The sequence below is a fragment of the Schistocerca gregaria genome, chromosome 1, assembly GCF_023897955.1.
Source record: "Schistocerca gregaria isolate iqSchGreg1 chromosome 1, iqSchGreg1.2, whole genome shotgun sequence".
Taxonomy (NCBI): Eukaryota; Metazoa; Arthropoda; class Insecta; order Orthoptera; family Acrididae; genus Schistocerca; species Schistocerca gregaria.
In genome coordinates, this window is record NC_064920.1 from 252,058,784 (window position 1) to 252,075,092 (window position 16,309).

Genomic DNA, 16,309 nt, shown 5'->3' on the forward strand with positions numbered 1-16,309 from the left:
TGCCTCTTTATATTGGCCATCGTGTTACTAATTATTTCAATGCATCGCCTGATTTAATTCGACTACATTCCATTATCGTTGTCTTAGTATTGTTTTTCCGTCTCTGATACAACTGCAATGAAAATTCAAACCCAAAGTTTTATTTTCTTCTAACGGAAAATTATTTTCTTTTCCAATTTGTTCTTAGTGTACTTGACAACGTACAGACTGAATAACATCAGGGATAGCGTACAACACTGTCTCATTCGCTTTATTCCTCTTCGCTCCGAAAAACTGCTGTGTTATTACTGTAGTAGACGTTGATAAATTTTTGCTCCCACTATTTCATCCTTTCTAGCTTCAGAATTTAGAAGATCGTGCTCCAGTCGGTATCATCAAAGGTTTTCTCTAAATCTACAAATTTTATATACCTAGTTTTGTTTCACTATTCTTCCTTCTAACATAAGTCGTAGGGCCAGTATTACTTCACATGTTCCTACATTTCTCCGGGATCCTAACTGATTTTCTACTAATTCTCATTCTTCTGTAAGTAATTCTTGCAGTGTTTTACAACCATAACTTATTAAACATTGTTCGTTAACGTTCAGATGTGTTGTCAAAAGCGTTTTGTGGAGTTGGAGTTACATCAGTCTACGCATGGACCTAAATTCGACTTACGATTTTCACTGCCTGTCAAATTCTTCTCTTAGTATCATATCTTCCATCGATTTTCATCTATTGCCTCATACTTTCCGTAATAATATCTAGAAGTTAGTTTCATTTTACTAACTCTTCTTTATTTTCCTTCGACCTTACGTAGCACTGGTCCTTCTCTGTTCAGTGTTGCCTTGCTGTCTGATCTAATATTCACACAGACGCTTCTCTTTCCCAGAGGTTCCTTTAATTTTTACGTAGGCGGCATGTACCTTTCTCACAGCCGCGTATGCTTCTGCAACTTTTTATTTCCGTCGAGGCATTCCTGTTTTGCCATTTAGCACTTTCCATCAATGTAGTTACTACCCTTTGGCCTGCATTTTTGCAATTTCTTCTTCCGTTGACTTAATTCAGTACCTCGTGTGTTACTCAAAGATTTCTAATCTGCTTGGCGTTTTGCATATGCCATCCTCTGCATCTCTCAAGGCTACTCAATCTTCTTCTTTTATATCCCTTGCTACTGTTTAGGTTAACCATTGCCTAATGCCTCCTATGAAACTCTCAGCAAATTCTGTTCTTTTATGGTATTCGAGTCCCTTCTTCTTCATTTATTACCTTACTGCATTTATTTAATTTTCATCTACAGTTCATAATCAGTAAACTACGGTCAGAGTCAACATCTACCCCCCGGAATTTATTCGCAGATTAAAATCTTTGTGTACCATCATACAATCTATCTGAAACCATATGGTATACTACGTATGAAGTGAAATATTAGCAACGATTAAATTATGCTCTGCACAGTACTGTACGAGGCGGCTTCCTCTTTCTTTCCCTTACCCCAGCCCACGCTGTCCTGATTTTCTCTCTTTTCCTCTTCCTAGAATACAGAAACAATTCACCATAACATTTAAATTGTCAACTTCCTTAACGAATTGAATAATTTGTTTTATCTGATTACAAGTTCTTTTAATCTTTTCAGTAGCTGCACAAGTAACGTGCATATAAATACGCACTATTCTGGTGGACGCTGGCTTCGAGTCTGCCTTGGCTACGAGAATATGTTCATAGTAGCTTATATTCGTATTAGTCTACCAGCATTCCTGTTTTCTTACTGCTTACCAGGCAAACTCCTGCATCACCCCTATTTGATTTGTCTTGATAACTCTGTTCAGTCCAGAAGTACCGTCCTTCTTGCAACACCATTTCACTCATTCTAACTACGTATGTTTTTAGCCCATCCAGTTCTCTTTTTAAATTTTCTAGCCAACCTACCCGCCTAAGGAACGAAACCTTCCATGATACGATCTGTAAATGCTAGTTTTATTTTCCCTACTGAGTACTCATCATCATTAAGCCATGTAGTAGCGCTGCACGTATTCAGAAAATTAAACGGCAGTAGTTTCTCACGCTTTCAGTCATTTGCGGTAACATCATAACAATGCCACATTGGTTAATTTTACAAGACCAAATGAATGGCCAAGGCTATTGTCCCTGCTACGGCTGAAAAGTCTGCTACTACCCCTCGTCACAAACCAAGTGTTAGTCTGATTTCTGCATAGGTACCCGTCCGCTGGGGTTGCACCTGCAGTACGACAAACTCTTGAGGCACTCAACGGACCCCACCGCACCCATATCCGTATTCATTTGGGATGAGGAGGGAGAGGGCGGGTTAATTAATACGCGAAACACACACAAACATATATATGTGTGTGTGTCTTAGGAAACCTACAGATTAAATGCCTGGCTTTTGCAGACGATTTGGCAATTGTCACGAAAGGTATAAAGGAAACAAAAGACGCTATTGAAAAACTGCACTTTTTCAGAGTATTCATAAAGGAGAAATCAGAACTGCATACACAGACACACAAAAACACACACACACATACACACACACACACACACACACACACACTCGCACACACACACACACACACACACACACACACACACACACACACAAAATATTCCACAAAGACTTGATTAATGTTGAGTCTCACCACTACATTCCCAGTCGTCAGTTTTCGAGGTAAATAACTTTTGTACGTTAAAGTCTGTATAGTTCTAGATGACGGACTGTGAAAGGAAAATAACTGTAAAGAAAAATTTAAAAAGTCAGGAAAAGCACAGCATGCTTTAACAAGGTATAGCCAATAAAGAAAACTTTACCCGGTTGTCAAATTTGTAAAGAGTTTCTTAAAAACTAGAATGTATGTGTAAGCAAATAATGAAGAGCATTTTTCCTTCTGCTTAATAAAAAGAAAATAGAATTCCACTCATGATACTGAAACTTCACCAAAACACGTCTGAATAATAGAAGAAAAGAAAAACTATGTTTTTCTCAAGGTGTACCCTCGCGAACACAAATTTACACGTATACACCATTGTTCAGGAGCCTCATTAAAGCGCAGTCTGGGTTATTTCAAGCGACGAGGAAGACAAGAGCATTCTACCTCCAAGAGAACGACGCCTAGTAAAGCCCTTACGTGTTCAAAGTAGCTTTCTGATTGAGGGTAGCTTTACTTTAAAAAGATATCCGTGATTGAGACCGTAATTAATTACATTTACCTAACTTTGGCTGTAGATTAGGTCACTTCCATCAAATGCACAAAGCTTACATAAATCTGTTATCACCCTCTTCCTTTGTTTGTTGCTTTCTATCTCTTTCTCTCTTTTTTCGTCTTCCTTTCTTCCATAAAAGTGAGCTCTAGACTTTGAGCCTTCAATGCTCTAATTAATTGTGAGGTCCTCTAGTGGGAGTACGGTAAGTTTGCCTCTGACATTTTTTGAATATTTGTGACCAGAGAGGCTCTTTTTTCATGGTGACATGGGAATATGACAAACCATAACAACTGTTTTAATTGAATTTATTTCTGAAACTTGTGACGCATCATACTATGTAGAGGGCATTCAGCTTACGTACTCTTTGCTTTCATTATGACGGCGTAGTGAATCAGTGCTTTCATTATGACGCCGTAGTGAACCATTATCCCGTTAATAATTTTATCTTGTAACCCTTCCATCTGGTTCGTCTTTGCATAGAAAAACAACAATATGAGAAATTGAGTCCGCCTTGATGCAAAACATCTTGTTATTCGTTTATTTCTTTTTCCAAACTAGTTTCGGCGACAAATATCACCATCATCAGTGAGTTTTTTTAATCTAAAACATGCAGTGAATAGCATGGTTATACAAACACAGTGGCACATTATTACGTTTCTACTATTCGTTTTTTGAAATATAGTTTTCTATGGATACTTTCATACTACCTTATTTATTGTATGTTACAGCATGTTTTTGAGAATTATTCTCGCTGTTTGCCACATATTGTCTGCGCGCTTTATTTTTTATTTATTTATTTACTTTTTTTCCGTTTTTACTCAACGAACGTCATGTCATCTGAAGCTGTGTGAGCGTCTGTTAGTAAACAAAATACTAAAAGGTGAACTTCGTATGTCAGCAATATACACTTGGGGTTGCGGTATTGTTGTGGAATCCGTTTATTTGATGTGTACTGAGCTGTTGCTTACCTATTCGTGTACTCACGTTCGTTGGCTGGTGTGTAGCTGATTCTATACACATAAAGACAAAACTTTCGCACATTGTTTATGATCAAGATTGTTACGCCATCTTGCTGTTAACGTGTGTCGCGAGATGTGTATCGCATGGGGCGAGAAAGGCTATGAAAACTGTTGCGTGAATTACGACGACTTCCTTACTTATGTCTCTGTGTGTGATGGGGAAGTGGTTCTTTTCGTGTGGTGCTTTCTGTTTTCTGTCCTTGGTCAGTTCTCTTTACCGCTTTGATAGAAATAAACGAATAACAAGGTGTTTTGCATCAAGGCGGACTCAATTTCTGATATTGTTGTCAGTCTCACGTCATGTTTTGGTACCGGCTCATGGACGTCACTTACTGTATTCGACATCAAATGTTGATTCTCAGTTTTGTATGGATGTCATTAAGCGTCCATTTTAACGTCTGTTGTAAGAAGTGTTATGTATTTCCATTTATTTAGTTGCTCTATTCGTTTTCAACTAGTTGAAATGCTATCTCAGGTATGTACTATTATTTGTATTGATTTTTGTAGCCTTTTCTCAGCGCTCTGACGATGAGCTTTGTCCGGAGTGGCCGAGCGGTTCGAGGTGCTACAGTCTGGAACCGCGCGACCGCTACGGTCGTAGGTTCGAATCCTGCCTCGGGCATGGCTGTGAGTGATGTCCTTAGATTAGTTAGGTTTAAGTAGTTCTAAGTTCTAGGGGACTGATGACCGCAGAAGTTAAGTCCCGTAGTGCTCAGAGCCATTTGAACCATTTGCCCGAAATGCGTCAGTACAATCAACGATTTACTAACATCTGGAGCTCTTTCATTTCAGCAACCTATCTGCAGTTTTAGTGTCACATTTATATAGATGGTAATCATGGCTGCACAGCTCCATCACAACTTTAAGTCTGATCTACGACAAAATACTACGTCGTATCTTGTTTCTCGTTTACTTTTTAAACGTGCACCACGGTTTCGAGATTGTAGCAGGTTTTTAGTCTATCTTTATGATACTCATATCTCACACCTTACAAGGAGAGGTCTTCAACGAGGCTATCTACATTTTGAAAACATAGATGGGATGATGTAGGTTAAGGCCCCCGGTATCATACCCTCCACACATTCACACTGGTAAGCCCTCGTTTGCGAATAATTGACGAAAAAATTTCACATGACGATCTATAGCTGTAAAATAATTATTTTTACAGACTGGTAGCGTAAGGTGCAATCCCCACATGTAAATTGTTATGGGCTTCAATCTTGTCAGCTGATTTGAAAATGCTTTTTACTTATTACTCGAAATGTTTTCGATCATTACTGTTATTCAGTTAACTGGTTTACATGTAATTTTTTCATTCGTTCGTCACGTCATTTTAATCACCGTATTAACTTTTCCAATAACTCTCATTTTTCTTCCTACAATGCTTTCCCACTTGGGATCTCCGTTCATCTGATTTTAATTGTTTTTATGCCTTAACTTCGATTTAATTACTTCTGTCTTATAATTTTCTATTTTCTTTCCATGTTATTACAGTCATTATTTCTGTTCCTCATTTTCCTTGAAGTTCGTTTTAATTATAATCCCTTCCCTCAGTTAAATCTTTACCTGCGTTATTTTGCCCCTATCGTAATAAGAATTTATGTATAATCTGTTTGTATGATGATTACACTCCAAAGCAAAACAAAAAATTACGTCTTGTAACGAATAATGCTTTTCTGATACCATTTCGTTTTTCGTTTTTTAAACGGTAGATCGACGTTTACAAATGTTTACATATTGCGACAGATAAACAAAGTTTTTTAAATTCACATGCACGAAGATTCCAAGTGGAAAAAAATGACATGAAGAAAAATGAGAGCAACTGAAAAAGTTAATTCGTCTATTAAAACGATGTAACAGAAGAATAGATATAAAAAATTTAAAAAAATATATTTACGCCAATTAACCGAATAAAAATAATGGTCTAAGTTACGTGTCATGGCTGTACCTTGACTATCATCCCACGCAGCCACCTATGCAACACCTCCTTTTTAAAGCACCCGAAATTCCGAAATTTTTTCGTCCATTACACTCAAACGAGGTTCCACCATTGAGAGTGACTGCAAAGTGAGATAACTGGGACCTTAATCTACATTATCGTACAGACGGTTTTAGAATGTCGTTCTCAACGCTGGGGGTCTCTCCTCCTTATAACACTTACCAAACAACTGTATAAAATTCCGAGCACAGCATACGTCCGACAATTTGGCACTTTCGCTTACCGTATTCGGCACACATCAAGTATATTCTTCCGTTTTCTTAAACAAAAAACTACATACCTCTGGCGTAATATATGAGGATGACACATCGACTTTCGTATAAATAAAATGTTAGGAACTATGAAGTGTATTAGTCAATAAGCTTAATGTGGAAGACTAATTAGTTGAAAACACTTGAGTGTGACAACAGCACATAATGGTCGCCGGACTAGATTTGTGTCAGTTGTGCTACTACATAAATCGGAAAACCTTTGATCGACTTTCAGAGCTGTTAGTGTCACAAAGAATGACGTTCTCAAGTTTCTCGGTAATATGATAATACAACTTCTTAGCAACAAAATCGAACCCGAAGAGCAGAAAGTGCATTTCAAATACTCATTCGCAATCTGTCGTTCATCTCTAGAGCACAAGGCAGTGTTCACTGCAAGAATGACAGCTCAGTGGACGATGCATCGTCCTCTGCCGCTCAGGACTGATGGTCGCAGAAATCTACGATGCGCTCATGACTAGTATTTGAGGAGTATTCTTGAAATAAATGGTCTTTTCGTCAGAAACTGGCGATAACGTGGTACGTCCTAACGAGTTCATGATACCCGTACTTAATATTGTGGAATAAATGGATTATTGGAGTTTACTGAAGCAGTGTTCCGCGATTGCATAATGACTATTCAGCTGTGTTGATGTGGCTATAAAAAGCGAAAAACATACTGAACGAGAATCACCGTGTGGGCTTTGCCGTGTCGTTTCTTCGCACATTTCTTGCAGCGTGCTGATAACGTACGATATTAGCAAAGTACAAACACATCGAAGAGTATCGCCAACTTTTCCGGAACAAAAAACAAAACGTTTTCACTAAATTCCGATAAATCTTCCAAAAATTCGCATTACGCTAATCCCCTACGCTGTAATAACAGTTCTTTAAAATGATATGTGGGGCTTAGGAAGTTGGTTTACCCTCCTTGTTCTTGTAGAGCTATGGGAGCGCATAAATTTAAATGAAAAAATCGAAGGTTTCCCGGAATCAAAAGATTCGAAAGAAAGAGAAACGACTTCCTAGCACTGTCGAAATTCTAGAAGCAGAGCAACAACACTTAATTCGTTCATTTTATATTCCTCAATAAAGAAATCCAGAGAAAAGAAGGTTTAATTCAAAAAAAGTGTGAAGATAAACAGTGTGAAAAAGTATCTACTCCGGCAGTGAAAATGATGATCGTAACATGCTCCATACAATAAGAGAGAAAAGTACTACTGTTGACCTCTAGAGTAAAAAACAGTGTCCACAGCCATAATGAGAGTTCAGCGAAATGGAAGTCGAATTGTTAAATAAAACAGGAGGATCCTTACCGATACACCAACCTGGTGAAGCCGTAACCTAATATTATTTTAAGTTTTAAAACGCAGTTCGAAAATCATGTGACGATGTCCCGTCTATTATACCGGAAAGTTGCCAGTTAGCTGCGGCAATGGCTACAGTGTAGACACTATATCTAAGCAGTATGCTGCAGACACGTGAGTTACGAACACAGCCACACGTAATGAGTTAACCGATTCTGAACGTGGGATAATATACTACTGGCCATTAAAATTGCTACAACACGAAGATGACGTGAGATGGGCGCGAAATTTAACCAACAGTAAGAAGATGTTCTGATAGGCAAATGATTAGCTTCTCAGAGCATTTACCTACAACGTGCTGACATGAGGAAAGTTTCCAACAGATTTCTCATACACAAACAGCAGTTGACCGGCGTTGCTTGGTGAATCGTTGTTATGATGCCTCGTCTAAGGAGCGGAAATGCGTACTATCACGTTTCCAATTCTGATAACGCTCGCATTGTAGCCTATCGCGGTTGCAGTTTATAGTATTGCGACATTTCTGCTCGTGTTGGTCGAGATCCAATGACTGTTAGCAGAATACGGAACGCCGTGCTGGATCCCAACGGCCTCGTATCACTAGCAGTCGGGATGACAGGCATCTTATCCGCATGGCTGTAACGGATCGTGCAGCCACGTCTCGATCCCTCAGTCAACAGATGGAGACGTTTGCAAGACAACAACCATCTGCACGAACAGTTCGACGATGTTTGAAGCAGCATGGACTATCAGCTCGGAGACCATGGCTGCGGTTACCCTTGCCGCTGCATCACAGACAGGAGCGCCTGCAATAGTGTACTCAACGACGAATGTGGGTGCACGAATGGCAAAACGTCATTTTTTCGGATGAATCTAGGTTCTGTTTACAGCATCATGATGGTCGCATCCGTCTTTGACGACATTGCGGTGAATGCACACTGGAAGCACGTATTCGTCATCTCCATACTGGCGTATCAGCCGGCGTGATGGTATGGGGTGCCATTGGTTAGAGGCCTCGGTCACCTCTTGTTCGCACTGACGGCACTTTGAACAGTGGACGTTACATTTCATATGTGTTACGACCCGTGGCTCTACCCTCCATTCGATCCCTACGAAACCCCACATTTCAGCAGGATAATGCAAGACCGCATGTTGCAGGTCCTATACGGGCCTTTCTGGATACAGAAAATGTTAAACTGCTGCCCTGGCCAGCTCATTCTCCAGATCTCTCACCAATTGAAAACGTCTGGTCAATGGTGGCCGAGCAACTGGCTCGTAACAATACGCCAGTCACTACTCTTGATGAACTGTAGTATCGTGTTGAAGCTGCATGGGCAGCTGTATCTGTACACTCCATCCAAGCTCTGTTTGACTCAATGCACAGGCGTATCAAGGCCGTTATTACGGCAAGAGTTGGTTGTTCTGTGTAGTGATTTCTCAGGATCTATGCACCCAAACTGCATGAAAATGTAATCACATGTCAGTTCTAGTATAATATATTTGTCCAATGAATACCCGTTTATCATCTGCATTTCTTCTTGGTGTAGCAATTTTAATGGCGCGTAGTGTATTAGGTCACAACGATGACTGCTCGATAACGTTCAAATGTTTAAATGTGTGAGAATTCCTAAGGGACCAAACTGCTGAGATCATCCGTCCCTAGACTTACACAATACTTAAACTAACTTAACGCTAAGGACAACAGCCATGGCTTGATAACGCCATGTTATATCCGTAACAAGTTGAGGGTCGTTTTTGGACATCTTAGTCGGTTAGGGAATTGCCCGAGACGGGTAAGTTTCTGCTTTAGGCTACTGGTCCAGCACACTGTTTTAATCAGACACAAGCAGTTTGTCATTTGACCCAAAAACTCGTTTGCCTCTTACTTAATAACATACGACCCCTTTTTGCTGTTCCACTCTGATTGCTTCTCTGCGACGTGAAGGTCCATGTTACGTCTTTAGCATGTAGTTTCTGTTTGTCATTCACTGAGTGTTAGAACGGATTTCGAGTAGAGTACTCGTAGCTCAGCTTCTGACCCTACCGCATAGCCGTTCGTCTTAAAGCGCCGATTTTGGGAGTGGGAGGTACACTGGCCCGTGATCAACTTTGCCGAGTGGATTTACGACGAATGTCGGTGTGCCAGCCAACCTAGATGTGGTATTTAAGCTATTTTCCACACCTTAGTAGGTGAATACGCGGTTGATTCCCAAGTCCCGCCTTATTTATACGATTTGCAAACATGCGGGTTACGTTAGCTCACTTACACATCAATAACATTGCTCGAAGACAAGTGGTGTATAAATATTACGTCCTCTGGAGTGGAGTGGGGATATCTGGTGGTGATATGAAGGCCATTCGGGCGCTACTTAAATTAGACATACCAGATCCGTTAATAATAGTACCGACACCGCGCCGATGCGGGAAAAATGCACATGAGAAAAAGGAAGTAACGCTGCGTCTACTCTCAATCGCAGCTGACATGCTCGCTGCAGAAATTGGTTGGTTTAAGAAAACCACTGTGTGCTAGGTTTAATGATATTTTTACGTGCAACTTAGTCATAAGAAACTGATTTATTATTCAGCCACAAAGAGGATGATAATTTCATAGAATCTTGAAAAATAAAAATAGAGTGCATGAAACTGACGACAGACTAAAGTAGACGGAATGATGCAGGAAGAAAAAGAGGCGTAGAAGCGATGTGAGAAGAACACAAAAAGAATTAGGCGCCGAAAGTAAAGGTGTTGAAAAGTATATGATTTCTCACTGTAGTACTGTGTAAAGAATGATGACAGACTAAAGAAGACGCAAAGTTGTGAGAAGGAAAAGAAGTGGAGAAACTGTTTGAGAAGAGATGGAGAGTAAATTGGAGAAGATAAAACGAATAAACCGATGAAAGTAAGGAGGTCGGAAATTACAAGATTTCTTTCGGTAATACGTTTCGCTACACAGTTACCTAGATGATGTTCTGCAGAGTAAAAGTGTTCGAGTGGAGAGTGGAGAGAGGAGGGAGAGAGAAATGAGAAAGCCAAACACTGCTGCGCTTGCATTTCGTAATTTTAAATCACTAATGTATCGTAAAAATGTTATATGTAATAACTGCGTGAGTGCCAAAAAGAAGCTCACAACACAACCTACGAATCATTCCTGTTATAGTTCGGGGAGTTGGGTGGTGCGCCGGTTTCCTAATGGAACTACAGTCTCCCTACGGGATTTCGTTACGGTTGTTGCTCTGGCTCTTGACAACAGGCTACGCAGCTCTGAACTTACAATAGCCTCCGTGGTCACCAATTAACGCTGGCAATATTTAAGCAGTAGTTACAGAGGACTAGAGCGCAACGTGGTGATTACCGTTGCACCGCAAACTAGCTGTGTTCTAGATGTGCCCGCTGTGACTTGAGATTAATTGCGCATCCCAACAGAACACAAACATCGGTGTGCCTAACCAGTTTGAGGATACTGTTACATCGCTCTTATCACTCACGTTCGAAACAGTAAGCTGAGAAGATGAGGCTTAAAGCAAGTCGTCGCCGGTAACTGTCCAGTAAGGGGAGCGATCTGGTGATGTGAAATTTGAGTTATCATCGAGGTTTGGACTTCAAACCTCACCGCAGTCTCTCGCTCAATGAAAGCCTGCAACACGTGAAGACCATTTCTCTACCGCCGTTGAGGGTCAACACTGTATTAACTGAAATACTTACATTTGAACTGCACAAGCAATTGACGAAGCCATTCACAATAGAGCTCATTTACAGAACGTAGGGAGAAGCTGCGGCGGTGAATCTTCAAGAGTGTGTTGGTTAGTTTTCATAATATTGCAGACTTGTTTCGTTGTGTCTGGAAACCACAACCGATCGTCATATATCAAACATTTTGTAAGGGGATGCCATCGAACGGGAAACTGTGTCGGTAGGTAGATTTTTATGTGTAATGATGACTGAACGGTTTTGATGGTGTGGCATGTCCTGCACGACATTTTATCGATGCAGTTGGTGATAAGTTCATATTAAAAGAAAATACTGTTCTGTTACTATTAGGTCTCGAGCCTATGTTCCGTGTTTATTCATGAGCTTCAGACACACCCTCAGCGCATAAAGGGACACATAGCACGCAACTGAGCTCCATAAAAACTGAAAATTGCCCCCAGTGCGACCATGGCTAGGGTAGGATTTTGAAAAGCGACAAGTCGCACATGACGTCCAACACAGATGCTCATGTCTTAATAACAGCTCGTCTGTGTCATGCTCGTAGTTGTTTGTAGCTGAAAACTTTGGACAAAGAAAAACCTCGAACTGGTCAGAAATGGCTTTCGCAGACAGCAAAGGACTTGGAAGAGCAGTTGAACGGAATGGACAGTATCTTGAAAGGAGGTTATAAGATGAACATCAAGAAAAGCAAAACGAGGATAATGAAATGTAGTCTCATTAAGTCGGGTGATGCTGCGGGAATTAGATTAGGAAATGAGACACTTAAAGTATAAAGGAACTTTGCTATTAGGGGAGCAAAATAACTGATGATGGTCGAAGTACAGAGGATATAAAATGTTGACTGGCAATGGGAAGGAAAGCGTTTCTGAAGAAGAGAAATTTGTTGACATCGAGTATAGATTTAAGTGTTAGGAAGCCATTTCTGAAAGTATTTGTATGGAGTGTAGCCATGTATGGGAGTGAAATATGGACGATAACTAGTTCGGACAAGAAGAGAATAAAAGCTTTCGAAATGTGGTGCTACAGAAGAATGCTGAAGATTAGATGGGTACATCATATAACTATTGAGGAGGTACTGAATAGGACTGGGGAGCAGAGACGTTTGTGGCACAATTTGACTAGAAGAAGGGATCGGTTGGTGGGACATGTTCTGAGGCATCAAGGGATCATCAATTTAGTACTGGAGGGCAGCGTGGAGGGTAAAAGTCGTAGAGGGAAACCAAGAGATAAATACACTAAGCAGATTCAGAAGGATGTAGGCTGCAGTAGGTACTGGGAGATGAAGAGGCTTGCAGAGGATAGAGTAGCATGGAGAGCGGCATCAAACCAGTGTTAGGACTGAAGACCACAACAACAACACAGTTTGAAGAAGGAAAAGCAAATACTTTCTCTCGTTCTAACCAGTTATACGAGACTTTACATTAACCTGCTATCTCAGTACCATGGAAGAATGAATTGAGTTGCCCTAAAGACGCTTTGGTATATTAAAAACCGTGTATTTGTTCCCTTTTTCTAACTGATAACGAATTAGGCACTAAAGCTTCTTATTACAACATGAGAAACAGTTGTATTTTAGCAAAACATTATGATACAACATATACAGGAAATATGTATACTACTCATAGATTTTGAAAGCATTATCTACGAAGTTTACTATGAAAATCATCACTGACCTCCACTTTTACTGCCCTCTGCAGTAGCTGTTCTTAGTCTCAGCTACACTTCCTGATCAAATAGTCTGTACGCACGTGGAATGTATGTAACTATGTTGGTTAGATTCTGCATCTTCTTGTCTTGTGATGGGATTTTTCCATTGTACCCCATTTCTGTCTGAATATGAGGCACTCCTACGTTGTAATTTTGTAGCAAGAAAGAGTTTTTCACCACACCATCAGTGAACTCAGATGCGGTTAAGTAACCTTTAGGTAAGACGTATTCTGACTGCCTCGGAAGTCGAAAATGAGGACTTTTCTTTTTAAGTTCAAAAAATGGTTCAAATGGCTCTAAGCATTATGGGACTTAACATCTGAGGTCATCTGTCTCCTAGACTTAGAACTACTTAAACCTAACTAATCTAAGGACATCACACACATCCATGCCCCAGGCAGGATTCGGACCCGCGACTGTAGCAGCAGCGCGGTGCCAGACTTCAGTGCCTAGAACCGCTTGGCCACATCGGCCGGCTTTTTGTTAAGTCACCAGGTCTTTAATCCAAAATTTTTTTCAGCAGAGATCTGGGTAATATTGAATCCTGTAATCCTTCAGAACTCAATTAAATCAATGTATTGTTGAGGTGAGTCTAGTCATCTGATTTTGCTCTTCACAGTCCCACTGAAGAAAGGAGTGTCGTTGCTATGGGAAGCACTTTGTTTATGCAGTTTTGGCCTCCGCAGGAGGAAAGGGGAAGTTCTCAAATATTGGAGCCCATGTTGGTTATTTTCAACCACATTACGCTACGTAATTCGCCAGGTCCACGTTCAGCTTCTCCTTGAGGTTGAACATAGATATCAGGAGAATCTGTTTTCATACTGTGCATGCAGAATACTTTTAACCCGAATTTCCTTAAAACATTTCGTGAGCGGACCGTTTTGGTATTGCATAAAAATATAAGTGCTCCAACCTTGAGGTCATTAGAGCAATTAGTTTTTATATCTTCCTATTTGTTATAAAACTTCAAAACTTGTTGAATTTGAACGTTCTTTTTAGGAGCAGCAGCTCGCTTTGCATTGTCGTTTGGATGCCCACAGTATGTCTTTGTAGTTAGTTCTTCGCAAGTACTACATACCTCGCTTTGAGGACTTCCAAATCTATAACCACAGTTGTGGTAGCACTTTCTCTAAAAGTCAAATTTTACTTCCTCAGAAAGACTTAAATAGTTTTTGAAAAAGAGGTCGTACATGGTTTTGACGTTAAACTTAGGACTCAGATACTTTCTATTCTGATCAATGTAGTGTGTTTCTTTAACGGGGAGCTCGTTGATTTGTTTATCGATGCTTTCCCCTATAATTCACGATTTGCAGTTATTAACGACGTCATTTGGAATACTGCTTTATTCTTTATGCATTACACTATCCCAAATGCCGTTTTTTTCGTAGGCATGCCTTTCATTAAACACAAAACAGTGTGCTTATTCACTATAAACACGAGGTTTTAAGCAGTCGAACAGCAGATAGGAACACCAGCTGTTAACGTTACACAGCTTTGAGCGTAGGCGAACTTTAAACTTACAATATTCTCGAAATAAAGGAATGTTTCCAAGTCCGATTAAGGCGGTACATGAGTGGTTTTCGTTCTCTTTTTATAACTCACAATGTACGTGAACATGGTAACACATGTGATGAAAAAAGTGCACTATGGCACTTTTTACCCTCATTCAAACTACTGATTCAATTAATCTAGATGGGGATGCACTATTTTGATAGTGTATATTTTGCATGAATATAAACTGTTCACACTGGAGACACTTCCATTTGTGAAACAGGAAAATATGCATGAGACAGAAAATTACGTCGAACTGAATATTGCTACAGAAACAAGCATCAATACCCCTGTCCTGTACTGTCGCAAGCCTCTTGAAACGGAATGCAAACAAATACTTGCTCCTCGTGTTGTAGTCTTCAAAGAGGTGTTTGATCTACGGCGAGAAGATGTCAATATTTCGGGTGCTTGTGTTTGAATTTCTCACAATCTGCCGATGATAGCTTCTCTCGTTTAAGCTGCACCGAGCATATTTGCACGAAATTCTCCACTTTCTCATTGTTTGCGATACAAACATGCAACTGTTTGACGCAATCGTACTAGTTTGTTGTGTAAGCGCTGTTGGTTGAGCTACACATCTACTCTTTCATTTGAGTTGCCGTAGCGAGTGCTGCGAGAGAACTGGTTTTACGTTCATTATGTGGTTATTTCTAGGAGAATAACTGAGGAAATAAACAGAAACTTGTATATATTCAAAATTAGTAATTCCAAACATAAGCAAGCTCAACTAACAATATAAATCGTGTATAGAATAGTATTTATGGGTCAACAACGTTCGCAGTGTTTTGTTTGTTTGTACTTCAACTATCTAAGAGAGTGCTTACCTATTATAGGTAAAAAAGCAAGAGGCGAGTAGGGGACAAGGAAATAAGCAAATAATTCTGGTAAACGTAAGCCCGGAAAGCAATGATTTCACTAATACGACGTATGCACAACTGAAGTCATGAAGCAAGCGAGGTGTAAATTACAGAGTGATAAACTGGCATGCTTTGCTTTTATTGTGGATACCTGACTACTGGCATACAGTATTTCGACAAGTGTTTCGTTCGTGGCTCGCCAGTATCATGGCTTCCTACCCCCTTCCTTGAAACTATAAAACTCTCTTGTGTTGGGATATTTAAAAGCTCTGATGTTTTCCAGCCTGTCGAAAATGTCGATAAACTCCGGGAAACCGTTGTGTGTGGTTGTCAATCTATTCGGAAAGTCCTAAAGCATGCCTCCACACGAACAGTGCCAGCCAGCGTTTAATATTTGTGTTTGTCCTCAGTTGCATACATCTGCAGTTTGGATCATTTGGACCATTGTACAAGGTATTCGTATACTCATTCTTAAAACGTGGAATAGGGGAAACCATTGCTTCCCTGACATATGTTTATTCGCTTGGTTCGTCGTCCACTAATCGAATCTCCTCAAACACGAAGAACATCACAGGGGTAGTGTAGGCAGAGGATAACATGCATTATCAGCATCATTAAAGCAACAGATCTTCCACGAAGAGGGCTCACTCCAGAAAGGAGAAACTTCCACATTCCGTAATACGTGACACTTATTTAAGTT

At 40.1% G+C, this 16,309-nt stretch overlaps 1 protein-coding gene across 1 annotated transcript in view; it reads left to right on the top strand.

The window, feature by feature from the left end:
- The window catches only part of LOC126339265 (nitric oxide synthase, salivary gland), a 1,479,392-nt gene that overhangs the window by 114,083 nt on the left and 1,349,000 nt on the right, over positions 1-16,309 (top strand). The window lies entirely within an intron of this gene.